Source organism: Somniosus microcephalus, chromosome 4 (assembly GCF_052327205.1).
Source record: "Somniosus microcephalus isolate GS21.2 chromosome 4, FLI_Smic_1.0, whole genome shotgun sequence".
NCBI lineage: Eukaryota > Metazoa > Chordata > Chondrichthyes > Squaliformes > Somniosidae > Somniosus > Somniosus microcephalus.
In genome coordinates, this window is record NC_140990.1 from 120,206,747 (window position 1) to 120,228,799 (window position 22,053).

Consider the following 22,053-nt stretch of genomic DNA (forward strand, 5'->3'; position numbering starts at 1 on the left):
CACACTGAATGTAACTGCGCTGAGCTGGACCTGACCACACTTTATGTAACTGTACTGAGCTGATTCTGCCCACTCTGAATTTAACTGTGCTGAACTGGAGCTGTGCACACTGAATGTAACTCTGCTGAACTGGGACTGTCCACACTGAATTTAAATGCAGAACTGGACCTGTCCACACTGAATGTAAATGTACTGAGCTGGACCTGTCCACTCTGAATTTAAATGCAGAACTGGACCTGTCCACAATGAATATATCTGTACTGAGCTGGTCCTGTCCTCTCTGAATGTAACTGTACTGAGCTTGACTGACCACACTGCATATAACAGTTCTGAAATGGACCTGTCTACACTGTATGTAACTGTACTAAGCTGGACCTGCACACTCTGAATGTAACTATGGTGAACTGGAGATGTCCACACTGAATGTTACTGTGCTGAATTGGACTGTTCACACTGAATGTAACTGAACTGAGCTGGACCTGACCACTCTGAATTTATTTCTGCTGAACTGCACCTGTCCACACTGAATGTATCTGTGCTGTACTGAAATTCTCAACACTGAATGTAACTGTGCTGAACTGGACCTGTCAACTCTGAATTTAAATGCAGAACTGAACCTGCCCACACTGAATGTAACTGTACTGAGCTTCACCTGTCCACTTTGAATGTAACTGTGCTGAGCTGGAACTTTCCACACTGCATATCACAGTGCTGAACTGTACCTGTCCACACTGTATCTAACTGCGCTGAACTGGGCCTCTTCACACCGAATGTAACTGTGTGGAGCTGGACCTGTCCACATTGAATGTAACTGTGCTGAACTGGACCTGCATACCTGAATTTATCTGTGCTGAACTAGACCTGTCTACACTGAATGTATCTTTGCAGAACTGGACCTGTGCACACTGAATGTTGGTGTGCTGAATTGAAACTGGCCACATTGAATGTAATTGTATTGAGCTGGATCTGCCCACTCTGAATATAACAGCTGAACTGGCCCTGTACGCGCTGAATTTAACTGTGCTGAACTGGACCTCTCCAAACTGAATATAACTCTGCTGAGCTGGACCTGTCCACTCTGAATGTAACTGCTGATCTACACGTGTCCACACTGAATGTAACTGTACTGAGCTGCATCTGTCCACTCTGAATGTAACTTTACTGAGCTGGACCTGTCCTCACTGAAAGTAACTGTGCTGAGCTGGACCTGACCACACAGTGTGTAACTGTACTGAGTTGGACCTGCCCACTCTGAATGTAACTTTGCTGCACTGGAGATGTCCACAGTGAAAGAGCTGTGCTGAATTGGACCTGTCCACACTGAATGTAACTGTGCTGAACCGGACCTGTCCACACTGAAAGAATCTGTGCCTAACTGGACCTGTCCACACTGAATATAATTGTTCTGAGCAGGAACTTTCCACTCTGATTGTAACTGCTGAACCGGACCTGTCCACACTGAATGTAACTTTACTGAGCTGGACCTGTCCACTCTGAATGTAATGTTGCTGAACTGGACCTCACATCACTGAATATACCTTTGCTGATCTGGGCCGATCCACACTGAATGTAACTGTGCTGAACTGCAGCTGTCCACACTGAATGTATCTGTGCTGATCTGGACCAGTCCACACTGAAAGTATCTGTGCTGAACTGGACCTGTCCAAACCGAATATTACTGTGTTGAACTGGACCTGTTCACACTGAATGTAATTGTACTAAGCTGGGCCTGCCCACTCAGAATATATCAGCTGTACTGGCCCTGGCCACACTGAATATAACTGTACTGAGCTGGACCTGTCCACTTTGAATGTCACAGCTGAACCGGAACTGTCCTCACTGAATGTAAATACACTGAGCTGGGCATGGCCACTCTGGATATACCTGTACTGAGCTGGGCCTGTCCACACTGAGTATAACTGTGCTGAACTGGACCTGACCACACTGTATGTAACTGAACTGAGCTGGACCTGTTCACTCTGAATGTAAATTTGCTGAAATGGACAGATCCACACTGAATGTAACTGTGCTAAATAGGACCTGCCGCACTGAATGTAAATCTGCTGAATTGGACCAGTGCAAAATGGATGTAACTGAGCTGATCTGGACCTGTTCACAGTGTATGTAACTGAGAAGAACTAGGCCTGTCGCACACTGACTGTAACTGTACTGAACTGGATCTGTCCACAATGAATGTAACCATGTTAAACTGAACCTGTCCACACTGAATGTAAATGTGCTGAACTGGACCTGTGCACACTGATTGTAACTCTGCTGAACTGTACCTGTCCGCACTGATTGTAACTGTGCTAAAATGCACCTGTCCACACTGAATGAAACTGTGCTGAACTGGACCTGTCCACACTGATTGTAACCGTGCTGAACTGGACCTGTCCACAGTGATTCTACCTGGTTCAACTGGACTAGTCCACACTGAATATATCTGTGCTCAACTGGACCTGTCCACACTGAATGTAACTGTGCAGAACTGTACGTGTGCGCACTGAATGTAACTGTACTGAGTTGGACCTGTCCACTCTGAATGTAACTGTGCTGAACTGGGCCTCTCTACACTGAATGTAACTGTGCTGACCTGGACCGGTCCACACTGAATGTAACATGCTGAACTGCACCTGTTCTCACTGATTGTATCTGTGCGTACTGGACCTGTCCACACCGAATGTATCTGTGCCGTACTGGACATGTCCACACTGAATGTAACTGTTCTGATCTGGACCTGACCGTAATGTATTCAACTGTGCTGAACTAGACCTGTCCAGACTTAATGTAAGTGTGCTGCACTGGCCCTGTCCGCACTGAATATACGCGTGCTGAACTGGACCTGTCCACACTGAATATAACTGTACTGAGTTGGACCTGTCCACTCTGAATGTATCTGTACTGAGTTGGACCTGTCCACTCTGAATGTAACCGTACTGAGCTGGACCTGTACACACTGAATGTAACTGTGCTGAACTGGGAATGTCCACTCTGAATTTAAATGCTGAAATGGACCTGTCCACACTGAATGTAACTGTACTGAGCTGGACCTGTCCACTCTGAATGTAACTTTACAGAGCTGGAACTGTCCACACAGCATATAACAGTGCTGATCTGGACCTGTCCACATTGTATATAACTGTTCTGACCTGGACCTGCACACTCTCCATGTAACTATGCTGAACTGGTGATGTCCACACTGAAGGTAACTGTGCTGAATTGGACCTGTCCACATTGAATGCAACTGTAGTGAGCTGGACCTGTCCACTCTGAATTTAACTGCGCTGAAGTACACCTGTCCACACTGAATGTATCTGTGCTGTACTGGACCTGTCCACACTGAATGTAACTGTGCTGAACTGGACCTGTCCACTCTGAATTTAAATGCATTACTGGACCTGTCCACTCTGAATGTAACTGTACTGAGCTGGACTGACCACACTGCATATAACAGTTCTGAACTGGACCTGTCTACACTGTATGTCACTGTACTGAGCTGGACCTGTCCACACTGAATGCAACTGCATTGAGTTGGACCTGTCAACTCTGAATGTAACTGTACTGAGCTGGAACTGCCCACGCTGCATATAACAGTGCTGAATTGGACCTGTCCACACTGTATGTAACTGTACTGAGCTGGACCTGCACACTCTGAATGTAACTATACTGAACTTGAGATGTCCACACTGAATGTAACTCTGCTGAATTGGACCTGTCCACACTGAATGTAACTGTACTGAGCTGGACCTGTCCACACTGAATATAATTGTTCTGAGCAGGAACTTTCCACTCTGATTGTAACTGCTGAACCGGACCTGTCCACACTGAATGTAACTTTACTGAGCTGGACCTGTCCACTCTGAATGTAATGGTGCTTAACTGGACCTCACATCACTGAATATACCTTTGCTGATCTGGGCCGATCCATACTGAATGTAACTGTGCTGAACTGCAGCTGTCCACACTGAATGTATCTGTGCTGATCTGGACCAGTCCACACTGAAAGTATCTGTGCTGAACTGGACCTGTCCAAACCGAATATTACTGTGCTGAAGTGGACCTGTCCACATCGAATGTAACTGTGTTGAACTGGACCAGTTCACACTGAATGTAATTGTACTAAGCTGGGCCTGCCCACTCAGAATATATCAGCTGCACTGGCTCTGGCCACACTGAATATAACTGTACTGAGCTGGACCTGTCCACTCTGAATGTCACAGCTGAACCGGAACTGTCCTCACTGAATGTAATTACACTGAGCTGGGCATGGCCAATCTGGATATACCTGTACTGAGCTGGACCTGTCCACACTGAGTATAACTGTGCTGAACTGGACCTGACCACACTGAATATAAATGTACTGAGCTGGAACTGCCCACTCTGAATGTAACTGCTGAACAAGACCTGTCCACACTGAATGTAACTGTACTGAATTGGACCTGTCCACTCTGAATGTAACTGTGCTGAAATGCACCTCTCCACACTGAATGTTTCTGTGCTGAACTGGACCTGTCCACGCTGAATGTGTCTGTGCTGAACTGGACCTGTCCACGCTGAATGTGTCTGTGCTGAACTGGACATGTCCACACTGAATGTAACTGTGCTCAATTGGACCTGTCCACATGGAATGTAACTGTGCTGAGCTACACCTGTCCACACCAAATGTAAGTGTAGTGAGCTGGGCCAGCCCATTCTGAAAGTAACAGCTCAACTGGCACTGTCTGCTCTGAATGTAACCCTGCTGAACTGGACATGTCCACACTGAATATAAATGTACTAAGCGGGACCTGTCCACTCTGAATGGAATCGCTGAACTTGACCTGTCCACACTGAATCTAACACAACTGGGCTGGACCTGTCCACTCTGAATGTAATTGTACTGAGCTGGACCTGTCCACACTGAATGTAACTGTGCTGAACTGGACCTGACCTCGCTGAATGTAACTCTGTTGTATTGGTACTGTGTACAATGGATGTAACTTTGCTGAACTGGACCTGCCCAATCTGAATGTAACTGTGCTGAACTGGACATGTCCACACTGAATGTAACTGGGCTGAACTGGACCTGTCAACGTTGAATTTAACTGGGCAGAACTAAAACTGCCCACTCTGAAATTAAAAGCTGAACTGTCCCTGTACACACAGAATGTAACCGTGCTGAACTGGACCTGTCCACTCTGAATATAACTGTACTGAGTTGGACCATTCCAGTCTGAATGCAACTGTACTGAGCCGGACCTGTCCACACGGAATGTAACTGTGCTGAACTGGACCTGACCACACTGAATTTATCTGTACTGAGTTGGACCTGCGCACTCTGAATGTAACTGTGCTGAACTGGACCTGCCCACACTGTATGTAACTGCGCTGAATTGGGCCTGTCCACACTGAATGTAACTCTGAGGAATTGAACCTGTCCATACTGAATGTAACTGTACTGAACTGGACCTGCCCACACTGAATGTAACTGTACTGAGCTGGGCCTGCCAACCTGAATGTAACAGCTGAACCGGTCCTGTCAGCTATGAATTTAACCGTTCAGAATTGGACTTGGCCACACTGACTATAACTGTACTGAGCTGAATCTGTACAATCTGAATGTAACTGTTCTGAACTGGATCTGTAAACACTGAATGTAACTGTGCTGAGCTGGACCTGTCCACTCTGAATGTAACGGTGCTGAACTGGACCTCACAACACTGAATGTAACTGTGCTGATATGGGCCGGTCCACACGGAATGGAACTCTGCTGAACTGCACCTGCCCACACTGAATGTATCTGTGCTGAACTCTACCTGTCCACACTGAATGTATATATGCTGAACTGGACCTGTCCAAACTGAATATTACTGCCCTGAACTGGACCTGTCCTCACTGAATGTAACTATACTGAGCTGGACATGTCCACTCTGAATATAACTGTACTGAGCTAGACCTGTCCACACTGAATATAACTGTGCTGATCAGGACCTGACCACACTGAATGTAACTTTGCTGAACCGGACCTGTCCACACGGAAAGTATCTGTGCTGAACTGGAGCTTTCCACGCTGAATATAATTGTTCTGAGCTGGACCTGTCCACTCTGCATGTAACTGCCGAAGAGGACATGTCCACACTGAATGTAAATTTACCGAGCTTGACCTGTCCACACTGAATGTAACAGTGCTGAACTGGACCTCACAACACTGAATGTAACAGTGATGATCTGGGTTGGTCCACACTGAATGTAACGGTGCTGAACTGCACCTGTCCACACTGAATGTATCTGTGCTGAACTTCATCTGTCCACATTGAATGGATCTGTGCTGAAAGGGATCTGTCCAAACTGTATATAACTGTGCTGAAATGGACCTGTCCACATTGAATTTAACTGTGTTGAACTGGAACTGTCCACACAAAAAGTAATTGTACTAAGCTGGGCCTGCCCACTCTTAAAATAACAGCTGAACTGACCCTGGCCACACTGAATGTAACCGTGCTGAACTGGACCAGTCCACACTAAATTTTAATGTGCTAAACTGGAATTGTCCACACTGATTGTACCCGTGCTGAACTGGACCTGTCCACAGTGAATGTAACTTTACTGAGCTGGGCCTGCCCAATCTGAATATAATTGCTGAACAGGTCCTGTATGCACGGAATGTAACCATGCTGAACTGGACCCGTCCACACTGAATATAACTGTGCTGAGCTGGACCTCTCCACTCTGAATGTAACTGCTGAACAAGACCTGTCCACACTGAATGTAACTGTACTGAATTGGACCTGTCCACTCTGAATGTAACTATGCTGAACTGGACCTCTCCACACTGAATACATCTGTGCTGAACTGGACCTGTCCACGCTGAATGTATCTGTGCTGAACTGGACATGTCCACACTGAATGTAACATTGCTCAACTGGACCTGTCCACATGTAATGTAACTGTGCTGAACTACACCTGTCCACACTGAATATAAGTGTACTGAGCTGGGCCAGCCCATTCTGAAAGTAACAGCTGAACTGGCCCTGTCTTCTGTGAATGCAACCGTGCTGAACTGGACATGTCCACACTGAATATAACTGTACTGAGCTGGACCTGTCCACTCTGAATGTATCTGCTGAACTTGACCTGTCCACACTGAATGTAACTCAACTGGGCTGGCCCTGTCCACTCTGAATGTAACTGTACAGAGCTGGGCCTGTCCACACTGAATGTAACTGTGCTGAACTGGAACTGACCTTACTGAATGTAACTCTGCTGTATTAGACCTGTGTACAATGAATGTAACTGTGCTGAACTGGACCTGTCCAATCTGAATGTAACTGTACTGAGCCGGACCTGTCCACATGGAATGTAAATGTGCTGAACTGGACCTGACCACACTGTATTGAACTGTACTGAGCTGGACCTGCGCACTCTGAATGTAACTGTGCTGAAGTGGACCTGCGCACTCTGAATGTAAATGTGCTGAACTGGACCTGACCACACTGAATGTAACTGTGCTGAACTGGGCCTGTCCACTGTGAATGTAGCTCTGATGAATTGGACCTGTCCATACTGAATGTAGATGTGCTGAACTGGACCTGCCCACACTGAATGTAACTGTACTGAGCTGGGCCTGCCAACCTGAAGGAAACAGCTGAACTGGTCCTGTCTGCTATGAATTTAACCGTGCTGAATTGGACTTGTCCACATGGACTGTAACTGTACTGAGTTGGATCTGTACACTCTGAATGTAACTGCTGAACTGGAACTGTCCACACTGAATGTAACAATACTGAGCTGGACCTTACCACTCTGAATACAACTGTAATGAGTTGGACCTGTCCACACTGAATATAACAGTGCTGAACTGGACCTGACCACACTGTATGTAACTGCGCTGAACTGGACCTGTCCGTAGTGAACGTAACTCTGCTGAAATTTAATTGTGCAAAATGGATGTAACTGTGCTGAACTGGACCTGTCCACACTGAATGTAACTGTGCTGAACTGGGCCTCTCCACACTGAATGCAACTCTAATGAACTGGACCTCTCCACCCTGAATGAATCCGTGCAGAACTGGACCTGTACGCACTGAATGTATATGTACTGAACTGGACCTGACCACACTAAAATTCAGTGTGCTAAACTGGAATTGTCCACACTGATTGTACCCGTGCTGAACTGGACATGTCCACGCTGAATGTAACTGTACTGAGCTGGAGCTGTCCACTCTGAATGTAACTGCTGAACAAGACCTGTCCACACTGAATGTAACTGTAATGAATTGGACCTGTCCACTCTGAATGTAACTGTGTGAACTGCACCTGTCCAAACTGAATGTATCTGTGCTGAACTGGAACTGTCCACGCTGAATATATTTGTGCTGAACTGGACATGTTCACACAAAATGTAACTGTGCTGAAATGGACCTGTCCACATGGAATGCAACTCTGCTGAACGAGACCTGTCCACACTGAATGTAAGTGTACTGAGCTGGGTCAGCCTATTCTGAATGTAACAGCTGAACAAGCCCTGTCTGCTCTGAATGTAACCGTGCTGAACTGGACATGTCCACACTGAATATAACTGTACTGAGCTGGACCTGTCCACTCTGAATGTAACTGCTGAACTTCACCTGTCCACATTCAATGTAACTCAACTGGGCTGGCCCTGTCCACTCTGAATGTAACTGTACTGAGCTGGACCTGACCACACTGAAAGTAACTGTGCTGAACTGGACTTGAACTCACTGAATGTAACTTTGCTGTATTGAACCTGTGTACAATGGATGTAACTGTGCTGAACTGGGCCTGTCCGCACTGAATGTAACTCTGATGAACTGGACCTGTCCACACTGAATGTAACCATACTGAACTGGAATTTTACACACTGAATGTAACTGTGCTGAAATGGACCTGCCGACACTGATTGTAAACGTGCTGAACTGGATCCATCCACAGTGATTGTACCGTGCCCAACTGGACCTATCCACACTGAATGTTCTTGTGCTGAATTGGAACTGCCCACGTTGAATGAAATTGTACTGAGCTGGACATGCGCACTCTGAAATTAACAGCTGAAATGGCCCTGTCCGCACTGAATGAAACAGTGCTGATCGGAACCTGTCCAAAGTGAATATAAATGTACTGAGCTAGACCTGTCCACTCTGATTGTAACTGTACTGAGCTGGCCCAGTACACACTGAATATTACTCTGCTGAGCTGGACCTGATCACACTGTATGTAACTGTACTGAGCTGGACCTGCCCACTCTGAATGTAACTGTGCTGAACTGGAGCTGTCCACACTGAATGTAACTGTGCTGAATTGGACCTCTCCGCACTGAAAGTTACTGTGCTAAACTGGACCTGTCCAAAGTGAATTTAATGGTTCTGAGCTGGACCTGTCCACTCTGAATGTAACTGCCGAACAGGACCTGTCCGCACTGAATGTAAATTTACTGAGCTTGACCTGTCCACACTGAATGTAACAGTGCTGAACTGGACCTCACAACACTGAATGTAACAGTGATGATCTGGGTTGGTCCACACTGAATGTAACGGTGCTGAACTGCACCTGTCCACACTGAATGTATCTGTGCTGAACTTCATCTGTCCACATTGAATGGATCTGTGCTGAAAGGGATCTGTCCAAACTGAATATAACTGTGCTGAAATGGACCTGTCCACATTGAATTTAATCGTGTTGAACTGGAACTGTCCACACAAAAAGTAATTGTACTAAGCTGGGCCAGCCCACTCTTAATATAACAGCTGAACTGGCCCTGGCCACACTGAATGTAACCGTGCTGAACTGGACCAGTCCACACTAAATTTTAATGTGCTAAACTGGAATTGTCCACACTGATTGTACCCGTGCTGAACTGGACCTGTCCACAGTGAATGTAACTTTACTGAGCTGGGCCTGCCCAATCTGAATATAATAGCTGAACAGGTCCTGTATGCAGGAATGTAACCAAGCTGAACTGGATCCGTCCACACTGAATATAACTGTACTGAGCTGGACCTCTCCACTCTGAATGTAACTGCTGAACAAGACCTGTCCACACTGAATGTAACTGTACTGAATTGGACCTGTCCACTCTGAATGTAACTATGCTGAACTGGACCTCTCCACACTGAATACATCTGTGCTGAACTGGACCTGTCCACGCTGAATGTATCTGTGCTGAACTGGACATGTCCACACTGAATGTAACTGTGCTCAACTGGACCTGTCCACATGTAATGTAACTGTGCTGAACTACACCTGTCCACACTGAATATAAGTGTACTGAGCTGGGCCAGCCCATTCTGAAAGTAACAGCTGAATTGGCCCTGTCTTCTGACAATGCAACCGTGCTGAACTGGACATGTCCACACTGAATATAACTGTACTGAGCTGGACCTGTCCACTCTGAATGTATCTGCTGAACTTGACCTGTCCACACTGAATGTAACTCAACTGGGCTGGCCCTGTCCACTCTGGATGTAACTGTACAGAGCTGGGCCTGTCCACACTGAATGTAACTGTGCTGAACTGGACCTGACCTTACTGAATGTAATTCTGCTGTATTAGACCTGTGTACAATGAATGTAACTGTGCTGAACTGGACCTGTCCAATCTGAATGTAACTGTACTGAGCCGGACCTGTCCACATGGAATGTAAATGTGCTGAACTGGACCTGACCACACTGTATTAAGCTGTACTGAGCTGGACCTGCGCACTCTGAATGTAACTGTGCTGAAGTGGACCTGCGCACTCTGAATGTAAATGTGCTGAACTGGACCTGCCCACACTGAATGTAACTGCGCTGAACTGGGCCTGTCCACTGTGAATGTAACTCTGATGAATTGGACCTGTCCATACTGAATGTAGATGTGCTGAACTGGACCTGTCCACACTGAATGTAACTGTACTGAGCTGGGCCTGCCAACCTGAAGGTAACAGCTGAACTGGTCCTGTCTGCTATGAATTTAACCGTGCTGAATTGGACTTGTCAACACTGACTGTAACTGTACTGAGTTGGATCTGTACACTCTGAATGTAACTGCTGAACTGGAACTGTCCACACTGAATGTAACAATACTGAGCTGGACCTTACCACTCTGAATACAACTGTATTGAGTTGGACCTGTCCACACTGAATATAACAGTGCTGAACTGGACCTGACCACACTGTATGTAACTGCGCTGAACTGGACCTGTCCGTAGTGAACGTAACTCTGCTGAAATTTAATTGTGCAAAATGGATGTAACTGTGCTGAACTGGACCTGTCCACACTGAAAGTAACTGTGCTGAACTGGGCCTCTCCACACTGAATGCAACTCTAATGAACTGGACCTCTCCACCCTGAATGAATCCGTGCAGAACTGGACCTGTACGCACTGAATGTATATGTACTGAACTGGACCTGACCACACTAAAATTCAGTGTGCTAAACTGGAATTGTCCACACTGATTGTACCCGTGCTGAACTGGACATGTCCACGCTGAATGTAACTGTACTGAGCTGGACCTGTCCACTCTGAATGTAACTGCTGAACAAGACCTGTCCACACTGAATGTAACTGTAAGGAATTGGACCTGTCCACTCTGAATGTAACTGTGTGAACTGCACCTGTCCAAACTGAATGTATCTGTGCTGAACTGGAACTGTCCACGCTGAATATATTTGTGCTGAACTGGACATGTTCACACGAAATGTAACTGTGCTGAAATGGACCTGTCCACATGGAATGCAACTCTGCTGAACGAGACCTGTCCACACTGAATGTAAGTGTACTGAGCTGGGACAGCCTACTCTGAATGTAACAGCTGAACTGGCCCTGTCTGCTCTGAATGTAACCGTGCTGAACTGGACATGTCCACACTGAATATAACTGTACTGAGCTGGACCTGTCCACTCTGAATGTAACTGCTGAACTTCACCTGTCCACATTCAATGTAACTCAACTTGGCTGGCCCTGTCCACTCTGAATGTAACTGTACTGAGCTGGACCTGACCACACAGAAAGTAACTGTGCTGAACTGGACTTGAACTCACTGAATGTAACTTTGCTGTATTGAACCTGTGCACAATGGATGTAACTGTGCTGAACTGGGCCTGTCCGCACTGAATGTAACTCTGATGAACTGGACCTGTCCACACTGAATGTAACCGTACTGAACTGGAATTTTACACACTGAATGTATCTGTGCTGAAATGGACCTGCCGACACTGATTGTAACCGTGCTGAACTGGACCCATCCACAGTGATTGTACCGTGCTCAACTGGACCTATCCACACTGAATGTTCATGTGCTGAATTGGAACTGCCCACGTTGAATGAAATTGTACTGAGCTGGACATGCGCACTCTGAAATTAACAGCTGAAATGGCCCTGTCCGCACTGAATGAAACAGTGCTGATCGGAACCTGTCCAAAGTGAATATAAATGTACTGAGCTAGACCTGTCCACTCTGATTGTAACTCTACTGAGCTGGCCCAGTACACACTGAATATTACTCTGCTGAGCTGGACCTGATCACACTGTATGTAACTGTACTGAGCTGGACCTGCCCACTCTGAATGTAACTGTGCTGAACTGGAGCTGTCCACACTGAATGTAACTGTGCTGAATTGGACCTCTCCGCACTGAAAGCTACTGTGCTAAACTGGACCTGTCCAAAGTGAATTTAATGGTTCTGAGCTGGACCTGTCCACTCTGAATATAACTGCCGAACAGGACCTGTCCACACTGAATGTAACTTTACTGAGCTTGACCTGTCCACACTGAATGTAACAGTGCTGAACTGGACCTCACAACACTGAATGTAACAGTGATGATCTGGGTTGGTCCACACTGAATGTAACTGTGCTGAACTGCACCTGTCCACACTGAATGTATCTGTGCTGAACTGCATCTGTCAACATTGAATGGATCTGTGCTGAAAGGGATCTGTCCAAACTGAATATAACTGTGCTGAAATGGACCTGTCCACATTGAATTTAACTGTGTTGAACTGGAACTGTCCACACAAAAAGTAATTGTACTCAGCTGGGCCTGCCCACTCTTAATATAACAGCTGAACTGGCCCTGGCCACACTGAATGTAACCGTGCTGAACTGGACCAGTCCACACTAAATTTTAATGTGCTAAACTGGAATTGTCCACACTGATTGTACCCGTGCTGAACTGGACCTGTCCACAGTGAATGTAACTTTACTGAGCTGGGCCTGCCCAATCTGAATATAATAGCTGAACAGGTCCTGTATGCACGGAATGTAACCATGCTGAACTGGACCCGTCCACACTGAATATAACTGTACTGAGCTGGACCTCTCCACTCTGAATGTAACTGCTGAACAAGACCTGTCCACACTGAATGTAACTGTACTGAATTGGACCTGTCCACAGCTAACGTAGTACCATTATTCAAGAAGGGTAGCAGGGATAAACCAGGGAATTACAGGCCAGTGAGTCTAACATCTGTGGTGGGGAAATTATTGGAAAAAATTCTGAGGGACAAAATTAATCTCCACTTGGAGAGGCAAGGATTAATCGGGGATAGTCAGCATGGCTTTGTCAAGGGTAAATCATGTCTAACAAATCTGATCGAATTTTTCGAGGGGGTGACTAGTGGGGTGGATGAGGGAAATGCTGTGGATGTGGTGTACATGGACTTCAGTAAAGCTTTTGACAAAGTCCCGCATAGGAGACTGGTCAAGAAGGTAAGAGCCCATGGGATCCAGGGTGCCTTGGCGCGTTGGATCCTAAACTGGCTGAGTGGCAGGAGGCAGAGGGTGATGGTCGAAGGTTGCTTTTGTGACTGGAAGCCTGTGTCCAGTGGGGTACCTCAGGGATCGGTGCTGGGTCCCTTATTGTTTGTGATCTACATAAATGATTTGGATGAAAATGTAAAAGGTATGATCAGTAAGTTCTCAGATGACACGAAAATTGGTGGGGTGGTAAATTGCGAGGAGGAAAGCCTCCGGCTACAGGACGATATAAACGGGTTGGTCAGATGGGCGGAAAAGTGGCAAATGGAATTTAACCCTGAAAAGTGCGAGGTGATGCATTTTGGATGGACAAATAAGGCAAGGGAATACACAATGAGTGGTAGGACCCTAGGAAGTACAGAGGGTCAGAGGGACCTTGGTGTACATGTACATAGATCCCTGAAGGCAGCGGAGCAGGTAGATAAGGTGGTTAAAAAGGCATATGGGATACTTGCCTTCATTAGCCGAGGCATAGAATATAAGAGCAGGGAGGTTATGATGGAGCTGTACAAAACGCTGGTGAGGCCACAGCTGGAGTACTGTGTGCAGTTCTGGTCGCCTCACTATAGGAAGGATGTGATTGCTTTGGAGAGGGTGCTGAGAAGATTCACCAGGATGTTACCTGGGATGGAGCGCCTCAGCTATGAAGAGAGGCTGGACAGGCTGGAGTTGTTTTCCTTGGAGCAGAGAAGGCTGAGGGGGGACCTGATTGAGGTGTACAAAATAAGGAGGGGCATATGTAGGGTAGATAAAGAGGAACTTTTCCCCTTAGTGGGGGGGTCAATAACAAGGGGGCATAGATTCAGGGTAAGGGGCAGGACATTTAGAGGGGATTTGAGGAGGAACTTTTTCACCCAGAGGGTGGTTGGAATGTGGAACTCAATGCCTGAAAGGGTGGTGGAGGCAGGAACCCTCACAACATTCAAGAAGCATTTGGATGAGCACTTGAAATGCCATTGCATACAAGGCTATGGACCAAATGCTGGAAAATGGGATTAGACTGGACAGGGATGGATGGGCGGCGCAGACACGATGGGCCGAAGGGCCTCTTTCTGTGCTGTAAAACTCTATGAATCTATGACTCTATGACTCTGAATGTAACTATGCTGAACTGGACCTCTCCACACTGAATACATCTGTGCTGAACTGGACCTGTCCACGCTGAATGTATCTGTGCTGAACTGGACATGTCCACACTGAATGTAACTGTGCTCAACTGGATCTGTCCACATGTAATGTAACTGTGCTGAACTACACCTGTCCACACTGAATATAAGTGTACTGAGCTGGGCCAGCCCATTCTGAAACTAACAGCTGAACTGGCCCTCTCTTCTGTCAATGCAACCGTGCTGAACTGGACATGTCCACACTGAATATAACTGTACTGAGCTGGACCTGTCCACTCTGAATGTATCTGCTGAACTTGACCTGTCCACACTGAATGTAACTCAACTGGGCTGGCCCTGTCCACTCTGAATGTAACTGTACAGAGCTGGGCCTGTCCACACTGAATGTAACTGTGCTGAACTGGACCTGACCTTACTGAATGTATCTCTGCTGTATTAGACCTGTGTACAATGAATGTAACTGTGCTGAACTGGACCTGTCCAATCTGAATGTAACTGTATTGAGCCGGACCTGTCCACATGGAATGTAAATGTGCTGAACTGGACCTGACCACACTGTATTAAACTGTACTGAGCTGGACCTGCACACTCTGAATGTAACTGTGCTGAAGTGGACCTGCGCACTCTGAATGTAAATGTGCTGAACTGGACCTGCCCACACTGAATGTAACTGCGCTGAACTGGGCCTGTCCACTGTGAATATAACTCTGATGAAGTGGACCTGTCCATACTGAATGTAGATGTGCTGAACTGGACCTGTCCACACTGAATGTAACTTTACTGAGCTGGGCCTGCCAACCTGAAGGTAACAGCTGAACTGGTCCTGTCTGCTATGAATTTAACCGTGCTGTTTTGGACTTGTCCACACTGACTGTAACTGTACTGAGTTGGATCTGTACACTCTGAATGTAACTGCTGAACTGGAACTGTCCACACTGAATGTAACAATACTGAGCTGGACCTTACCACTCTGAATACAACTGTAATGAGTTGGACCTGTCCACACTGAATATAACAGTGCTGAACTGGACCTGACCACACTGTATGTAACTGCGCTGAACTGGACCTGTCCGTAGTGAACGTAACTCTGCTGAAATTTAATTGTGCAAAATGGATGTAACTGTGCTGAACTGGACCTGTCCACACTGAATGTAACTGTGCTGAACTGGGCCTCTCCACACTGAATGCAACTCTAATGAACTGGACCTCTCCACCCTGAATGAATCCGTGCAGAACTGGACCTGTACGCACTGAATGTATATGTACTGAACTGGACCTGACCACACTAAAATTCAGTGTGCTAAACTGGAATTGTCCACACTGATTGTACCCGTGCTGAACTGGACATGTCCACGCTGAATGTAACTGTACTGTGCTTGACCTGTCCACTCTGAATGTAAATGCTGAACAAGACCTGTCCACACTGAATGTAACTGTAATGAATTGGACCTGTCCACTCTGAATGTAACTGTGTGAACTGCACCTGTCCAAACTGAATGTATCTGTGCTGAACTGGAACTGTCCACGCTGAATATATTTGTGCTGAACTGGACATGTTCACACGAAATGTTACTGTGCTGAAATGGACCTGTCCACATGGAATGCAACTCTGCTGAACGAGACCTGTCCACACTGAATGTAAGTGTACTGAGCTGGGCCAGCCTATTCTGAATGTAACAGCTGAACTGGCCCTGTATGCTCTGAATGTAACCGTGCTGAACTGGACATGTCCACACTGAATATAACTGTACTGAGCTGGACCTGTCCACTCTGAATGTAACTGCTGAACTTCACCTGTCCACACTCAATGTAACTCAACTGGGCTGGCCCTGTCCACTCTGAATGTAACTGTACTGAGCTGGACCTGACCACACTGAAAGTAACTGTGCTGAACTGGACTTGAACTCACTGAATGTAACTTTGCTGTATTGATCCTGTGTACAATGGATGTAACTGTGCTGAACTGGGCCTGTCCGCACTGAATGTAACTCTGATGAACTGGACCTGTCCACACTGAATGTAACCGTACTGAACTGGAATTTTACACACTGAATGTAACTGTGCTGAAATGGACCTGCCGACACTGATTGTAACCGTGCTGAACTGGACCCATCCACAGTGATTGTACCGTGCTCAACTGGACCTATCCACACTGAATGTTCATGTGCTGAATTGGAACTGCCCACGTTGAATGAAATTGTACTGAGCTGGACATGCGCACTCTGAAATTAACAGCTGAAATGGCCCTGTCCGCACTGAATGAAACAGTGCTGATCGGAACCTGTCCAAAGTGAATATAAATGTACTGATCTAGACCTGTCCACTCTGACTGTAACTGTACTGAGCTGGCCCAGTACACACTGAATATTACTCTGCTGAGCTGGACCTGATCACACTGTATGTAACTGTACTGAGCTGGACCTGCCCACTCTGAATGTAACTGTGCTGAACTGGAGCTGTCCACACTGAATGTAACTGTGCTGAATTGGACCTCTCCGCACTGAATGTTACTGTGCTAAACTGGACCTGTCCAAAGCGAATCTAATGGTTCTGAGCTGGACTTGTCCATTCTGAATGTAACTGCTGAACTGGACCTGTCCACACTGTTTGTAACTTTACTGAGCTGGACCTGTCCACTCTGAATATAACAGAGCTGAACTGGACCTCACAACAGTGAATAGACTGTGCTGATCTGGACCGGTCCACACTGAATTTAACTGTGCTGAACTGTACCTGTCCACACTGATTGTATCTGTGCTGAACTGGAAACGACCACACTGAATGTAACTGTGCTGAACTGGACATGTAAACACTGAATGTAACTGGGCTGATCTGGACCTGTCCACATTGAAATTAACTGTGCTGAACTAGACCTGCCCACTCTGAAAGTAAAAGCTGAACGGTCCCTGAACACACAGAATGTAACCGTGCTGAAATGGACCTGTCCACACTGAAAATATCTGTACTGATTTGGACATGTCCACTCTGAATGTAACTGTACTGAGCCGGACCTGTCCACATGGAATATAACTGTGCTGAACTGGACCTGACCACACTGTATTTAACTGTACTGAGCTGGACCTGCGCTCTCTGAATTAAACTGTGCTGAACTGGACCTGCCCACACTGAATGTGTCTGCGCTGAACTGGACCTGTCCACACTGAATGTTACTGTACTCAGCTGGGTCTGCCAACCTGAATGTAACAGGTGAACTGGTCCTGTCTGCTCTGAATTTAACCGTGCTGAACTGGACTTGTCCGCACTGACTATAGCTGTACTGAGCTGGACCTGTCCACTCTGAATGTAACTGCTGAACTGGAACTGTCCACACTGAATGTAACTATACAGAGCTGGACCTAGCCACTCTGTATCTAACTGTACTGAGTTGGACCTGTCCACACTGAATATAACAGTGCTGAACTGGTCCTGACCACACTGTTTGTAACTTCGCTGAACTGGACCTGTCCGTACTGAATGTAACTCTGCTGAACTGTAATTGTGCACAATGAATGTATCTGTGCTGAACTGGACCTGGCCACACTGAATGTATATATGCTGAACTGGACCTGACCACACTAAATTTCAGTGTGCTAAATTGGAATTGTCCACACTGATTGTACCCGTGCTGAACTGGATCTGTCCACGCTGTATGTAACTGTACTGAGCTAGACCTGTCCACTCTGAATGTAACTGCCGAAGAAGACCTGTCCACACTGAATGTAACAGTACTGAATTGGACCTGTGCACCCTGAATATAACTGCGCAGAACTGCACCTGTCCACACTGAATGTATCTGTGCTGAACTGGAACTGTCCACGCTGAATATATCTCTGCTGAACTGGACATGTTCACACTGAATTTACCTGTGCTGAAATGGACCTGTCCACTTGGAATGCAACTGTGCTGAACTAAACCTGTCCACACTGAATATAACTGTACTGAGCTGGGCCTGTCCACTCTGAATGTAACTGCTGAACTTCACCTGTCGACACTCAATGTAACTCAACTGGGCTGGCCCTTTCCACTCTGAATGTAACTGTACTGAGCTGGACTTGTCCACACTGAATGTAACTGTGCTGAACTGGACTTGACCTCACTGAATGTTACTCTGCGGTATTGGACCTGTGTACAATGGATGTAACTATGCTGAACTGGGCCTGCCCACACTGAATGTAACTCTGATGAAATGGACCTGTCCACACTGAATGTAACCGTACTGAACTGGAACTGTCCACATTGAATGTAACTGTGCTGAAATGGACCTGCCGATGCTGATTGTAACCGTGCTGAACTGGACCCATCCACAGTGATTGTACCCTGCTCAACTTGACCTATCCACACTGAATGTTGGTGTGCTGAATTGGAACTGTCCACGTTGAATGAAATTGTACTGAACTGGACCTGCGCACTCTGAAATTAACAGCTGAAATGGCCCTGTCCGCACTGAATGTAACAGTGCTGAACGGGACCTGTCCAAAGTGAATATAACTGTACTGACCTGGACTTGTCCGCTCTGAATGTAACAGCTGAACTAGACCTGTCCTAGCTGAATGTAACTGTACTGAGCTGGACCTGTCCACTTTGACTGTAACTGTACTGAGCTGGACCAGTCCACACTGAATGTAACTCTGTTGAGCTGGACCAGATCTCACTGTATGTCACATTACTGAGCTGGGCCTGCCCATTCTGAATGTAACTTTGCTGAACTGGAGCTGTCCACACTGAATGTAACTGTGCTGAATGGGATCTCTCCGCACTGAAAGTTACTGTGCTAAACTGGACCTGTCCACAGTGAATTTAGTGGTTCTGAGCTGTGCCTGTCCATTCTGAATGTAACTGCTGAACCGGACCTGTCCACACTGATTGTAACTTTACTGAGCTGGACCTGTCCACTCTGAATATAACGGAGCTGAGCAGGACCTCACAACACTGAATCTGACTGTGCTGATTTGGGCCGGTCCACACTGAATTTAACAGTGCTGAACTATACCTGTCCACACTGATTGTATCTGTGCTGAACTGGACCTGTCCACACTGAATGTATATGTACTGAACTTGACCTGACCACACTGAATGTATATGTACTGAACTGGACATGTAAACACAGAATGTAACTGGGCTGAACTGGACCTGTCCACATTGAAATTAATTGTGCTGAACTAGACCTGACAACTCTGAAAGTAAAAGCTGAACTGGCCCTGTACACACAGAATGTAACTGTGCTGAACTGGAACTGTCCACACTGAATATATCTGTACTGAGTTGGACCTGTCCACTCTGAATGTAACTGTACTGAGCTGGACCTGCCCACACGGAATGTAACTGTGCTGAACTGGACCTGACCACACTGTATTTAACTGTACTGAGCTGGACCTGTGCACTCTGAATGTAACTGCGCTGAACTGGACCTGCCCACACTGAATGTATCTGTGCTGAACTGGACCTGTCCACGCTGAATGTAACTCTGAAGAACTGGACCGGTCCACACTGATTGTAACTGTACACAGCTGGGCCTGCCAACCTGAATGTAACAGGTGAATTGGTCCTGTCGGCTCTGAATTTAACCGTGCTTAACTGGACTTGTCCACACTGACTATAATAACAACAGAAAATGCTGGAAAAACTCAGCAGGTCAGGCAACGTCCGTGGAGAGAAATTTGAGTTGACGTTTCGGGTCGAACCCTTCTTCAAAACTGGAAAGAAAAGAAACTGGATCGAAGGCAGGGCTGCGATCGGACAAAAGAATAAAAGAAACAAAAGAAGTAAAAGAGATTAGAAGCTGGACGAGATGGTAATAGGCTGAGATTAGGTGTAAAGTGTACTGGCAGTGCAAAAGATAGCTGCCAGGTGTGAGAGAGAAACAAAAGGAAAGGGGGGGGGGGGAAGGAGTGGAAAAATTACAAGAAAAAATGAAATGGGGGCCGAGCTTATGATCTGAAATTGTTGAACTCGATATTGAGTCCGGAAGGCTGAGATCCACGCTCAACGCCATGCGGCACCACATGAACACACTCGACTTCTCTCTTCAGCAACACCGGCGCACTCTATCTCAAAGCTGTCCGGGCCCACAGTTCCATTTCATCCTTCGGCTCACCCGACGCTTCAACAAAAAACTTTTCTTCTTCCTTTCAGATGTCAAGGATCGCAAGCTTCATCAACTCTTGGACACCAACGCCCCTCCGGAACCACCTTCCCCTTCACTTTCCTCTGACCCCCCTTATCCCAATCTCACCCCCTGCCGCGTTTTCACTATCCCCTCTGACCTTCTCCTCTCTGACCCCGAACGATCAGTCCCCAGCAACGGCCTGAGCTTCTTCCCCTTACGCCCCCACCTCAATGAATTTCGAGCGCGGCACGATGTTGAGCTCTTTTTCCGCCGCCTTCGTCTCCGTGCCCACTTCTCGGGCAAGGAGTCTTCCCCCCGCACAACTGACCCTTTCTCCCGCTTGCAGAATTCCCGTTCTACCTGCACCCCTCCCCCTGGCCTCTTACCCTCTCTAGATCTTTTCATCGCTAACTGCCGCCGTGACATCGGCCGTCTCCATTTCTCTGCTCCCCTCACTCACTCCAACCTACCTCCCTCTGAACTTGCAGCACTCCATTCTCTTAGATCCAACCCTGACATTGTCATTAAACCCGCTGACAAGGGTGGTGCTGTTGTTGTTTGGCGTACTGACCTCTACCTAGTGGAAGCTGAACGCCAACTCTCCGACACCTCCTCCTACCTCCACCTGGACCATGACCCCACTACCGAACATCAAACCACCATTTCCAAGACTGTCACTGACCTCATCTCCTCTGGTGATCTTCCCCCCGCTGCCACCAACCTCATAGTTCCCCAACCCCGCACAGCCCGCTTCTACCTCCTTCCCAAGATCCAGAAACAGGACTGCCCTGGTAGACCCATCGTTTCAGCCTGTTCTTGCCCCACAGAACTTATCTCTTCCTATCTTGACTCTATCTTTTCTCCCCTTGTCCAGTCTCTTCCCACCTACATCCGCGACTCTTCGGACACCCTCCGCCACTTTAACAGTTTCCAGTTTCCTGGCCCCAATCGCTTTCTTTTCACCATGGACGTACAATCCCTCTACAACTCCATCCCCCACCAGGATGGCCTGAGGGCGCTCCGCTTCTTCCTTGAACAGAGGCCCGACCAGTCCCCATCCACCACTACCCTCCTCCGCCTGGCTGA